We start from the raw sequence: 4,361 nt of genomic DNA on the forward strand, positions 1-4,361 counted from the left end.
GGTACCTGTCTACTGATGACCTGAGAATACAAGTTATTTTGAAAGAGTTTATCAACATTAAGCTGGTGAGTTCATAAGTATTTTAGTGTCGGTGTTTGTTATCAAAAACGTTTGAACGTGTCTCAAGTATAAGTTTGTAAAATGTATGTAAGTGTTTGTAAAAGTTTGAATCTCTCAGAAAAACCTATATTTTCTATTAAAGTAGCCTTCTACCAAGGCTTCACTGTTTTGTATGTTCGTTTGTTGTAAAGGTGTGTAATTTCCCAAGTGCAACTATCTTTTAACAAAATATAGTTTGTACATTAAAGTTCAAGTGAGGTTATCACTAAAAATATGTAATGGGTAAATCATTGTAGTACTGTAGCTTAGTTTTATAGTAACTACTGCTATACTAACTACCTTAAACCGGATTTATATTAAGGTAAAATGTGATAATTGCACCATGCTATCGACTGGTAACAATGACATACGAATGGTCGTAATAACGGAATGACATTTGGCACCCGCAGACCTGCAGGTCCGGCTGTAGCTAGCAGCAAGGTGTAGGATAGTCAATCCAGTATAGATCTATACGCAAACTCACGCTCTCCCTCCAAGAGAATTCTGGCTACAACTCGGGCCATGACATTTAAGGCATGCTCCGATACAGTGGATCACAATTGTTAACATATTAATGTAAGGGTAATGTTTCTCATTCTAGTATAGTTGTATATGTTCTCTTCCTAGTATAGTTGTATATGTTCTCATAATATAGTTGTATATGTTCTCTTCCTAGTATAGTTGTATATGGAACTCATGAATGAACTGACTCATTGATCTAGCAGTTGTAATAGTATGATCCTGTGTTACCCCGATGGTAAATTACTAATGGTGTGACTAGTACGTATGAATATGGAAGTACTTTTATGTCTATATATGTATATTTGATATATAATTAATATTGAAGCGACCTTCGGATGGTCACCCGAAATCCCACCAGACCACATCCAAATCGAGAAAAAGGAAATAGGGTGGATGGCCTTCCTAAGCCCTTTAAACATTATTTATACATCTATACATATATGGGCATGCAATTTATAATATAAAAGCATAAATAAGTTTTTATAAGACATTTGAAACATAAGTATTATTTTAAGAAAAGATCGACTTGATATCAATCTATAAAACAATTTGAAGGCATAGGTTTGATAAAACAGTTTAAGTATAAGGAACATTTGTTTGAATCATAGTTGTAAATAAGTTTAAAAAGTAAAAGGGTTTGTAAAACATTTTCAAGTAAAACAGTTTGATAGACAGTTTGAACAGTGATAAAATCGCTGGTTTCCCTAGTTATTAATCACATGTGATTAATGCAATCACATGTGATTGAAGCAATAACTATATGTATTTAACTTGTATTCCCCCCATAGTGTATTTAAACGTTTAAAATGATTTCAAAGGTTGATTTAAGGGGTATGAACTCACTTGATTGAAGTGGTTGATTTGAAATAGTCTATAGAAGAATCGAGCAGAACTTCGACAGGAAGAGTTGAAAGCGGGGGAAAAATCTCGGGATTCTCGGGAATCTCTGGAATCTCGGGAACACAAAACCTTCCTACGGGACTTGAAGGTGAAAACCGCGGCTTCGGGAGCTTAACCGCAGAGTTTCAGCCCGAGAGATGGAAGAATGGAGCACCTAAACCCGGCACCCCAAGAGTTTTATTTATAGGGGCATTTCTGGTCTGCCACGTCGTGGCTAAGGTTGGCCATGTCGTGGGAAGCAAGCCTTATCCCCTTCCGTTGATTGGACGCCCTCAGTCACTTGCTGGGTCGCGGCCAAGCTGTGCCACGTCGTGGGGGCCTGACAGCCTTAGATTTTGGACCCCGAACTTGTAAAATCCGTAACTTTTGCATACGAGCTCCGTTTTCGACGTTCTTTATATGCACGCGTAGCTGAAAATGTTATCTACAATTCTCGTTTAGACTTCATCGGCAAATTTTGACTTTATTTTTAATTATTTATTTTTAACGGGCCGGGACACGAAAAGTCTGTTAAAAATCCATAACTTCTTCATCCGGTGTCCGTTTTCGACAGACTTTTCGCCGTTGAACTACTAATGTTGAGACCTTAGATTCTCGTTTAGGTTTTTTCGGTCAAAAGTATCTCGAGCTCTATTTCGAGTTTTTAGCTGTCTACTGCTATACCCGAATCTTGGAAAAATCATAACTTCCTCATCCGAAGTCAGATTCGGACGTTCTTTTTATGTACGCTCATGGTTTGAGGTTATCTATAACTCTCATTTAGATACTTAAGGCTAAAAAATATTGTATTGAAACTTCGCGTTTTTCGTTTAATTGGTGTTGCCGGTTTTGCCGAGAATCTTCGGTTGGTCATAACTTCTTCGTTATAACTCGGATTTTAGGGTTCTTTATATGTACGAAAACCTTGATACGATTCATACTACTTTATTTAACCCAAATAAGATTTGAGGAACGTTATATTTTGACCTAAATTTGATTGGTTTTACATTACATTGTCTCGAAATATCGGGTTGTCACATCATCCCCCCGTTAGAAGGAATTTCGTCCCGAAATTAGAATTTAAGCAAGTAAGAAATTACAAATAACTAAGCAAAAAGGTGAGGGTATTTCAGTTTCATCTGATCCTCGCGTTCCCAAGTGAATTCCGGTCCTCGCTTGGCGTTCCAGCGAACCTTCACGATAGGGATACGACTTTGCTTTGTCTGCTTGACCTCACGGTCCATGATCTCTACAGGTTCTTCCACGAAGTTGAGGCTCTCGTTGATCTCGATCTCGTCGAGTGGGATTACAAGAGTCTCGTCGGATAGACACTTTTTCAAGTTAGATACGTGGAATGTAGAATGTACGTTACGAAGTGCGTCTGGTAGGTCGAGTTTGTAAGCTACAGGGCCGAATCTTGCAAGAATCTCGAAAGGCCCTATGTACCTCGGATTAAGCTTCCCACGCTTTCCGAAGCGTATCAAGCCCTTCCAGGGTGAGACATTGAGAAGGAATCAGTCTCCCACCTGAAATTCTAAAAGGTTTTCTTCGTTTATCAGCGTAGCTCTTCTGTCGGTCTCTAGAGGCTTTCAATCGTTCACGGATCTGAACGATTTTCTTTGTCGTTTCCCGAATGATCTCCGGACCGGTGAGAGTACTGTCGGAAGCTTGCCGCCTGGCTAATTGGGTATCACCCATCTCAGCCCAGCACAGAGGGGATCTGCACTTTCAGCTGTAGAGAGCTTCAAATGGAGCAGCCTTGATGCTTGTGTGATAACTGTTATTATAGGAAAACTCAACAAGTGGTAAATGAGTATCCCATGCCTTCCCAAAGTCAATCACGCAGGCTCGCAACATATCTTCCAGTGTTTGGATGGTCCTCTCACTCTGTCCGTCGGTCTGAGGATGGTAGGCTGTGCTCATGTCCAACCTTGTTCCTAGGGAATGTTGTAGTGATTGCCAAAATCTTGAGGTGAACCTACTATCTCTATCGGAGATAATGGACATAGGTACACCATGTAGCCGTACGATTTCCCTAATGTATGTTCTCGTAAGTTTCTCCATCTTGTCGGTTTCTTTGATAGGCAGGAAGTGTGCAGACTTGGTCAATCTATCAACGATGACCCATATGGTGTCAAGTCCACCCGTTGTCTTGGGCAACTTGGTTATGAAATCCATAGTGATCCGCTCCCACTTCGATTTTGGGATCTCTGGTTGTTGCAATAAACCAGAGGGCTTCTGGTACTCGACCTTAACCTTTGCGCAAGTAAGGCATTTACTTACGAAGGTAGCAATCTCTGCTTTCATATTAGGCCACCAGTATAGCTTTTTAAGATCCAGATACATCTTATCTGAACCTGGGTGGACGGAATACCAAGTGTTGTGCGCCTCGGTCATGACCAAGTCTCGGAAACCACTGTGTTTCGGTGTCCAGATCCGGTTCATGAAATATAAGGCTCCGTCACCCTTGGCTTCTAAATTCTTGTCCATTCCTCTAAGGGATTCATTCGTCACATTTTCAGGTTTCATGGCTTCAAGTTGAGCCTCCTGAATTTGCTTAGACAAGTGTGAATGGATGGTTATTGACAATGACTTGACTTTGCGACCAGAATATTCCTTCCGACTTAGGGCGTCTGCTACTACGTTGGCTTTACCCGGATGATAACGAATATCGCATTCGTAATCACTGAGTAGCTCGACCCACCGTCGTTGTCTCATGTTGAGCTCCTTTTGATCGAAAATGTGTTGTAAACTCTTGTGGTCGGTAAAGATAGTGCTCTTCGTTCCATACAAGTAATGTCTCCAGATCTTCAGAGCAAAAACTACTGCTCCTAGTTCAAGATCGTGGGTCGTGTAGTTAA

This window comes from Lactuca serriola, chromosome 9 (assembly GCF_051521515.1).
Source record: "Lactuca serriola cultivar US96UC23 chromosome 9, Lser_US96UC23_V15, whole genome shotgun sequence".
NCBI lineage: Eukaryota > Viridiplantae > Streptophyta > Magnoliopsida > Asterales > Asteraceae > Lactuca > Lactuca serriola.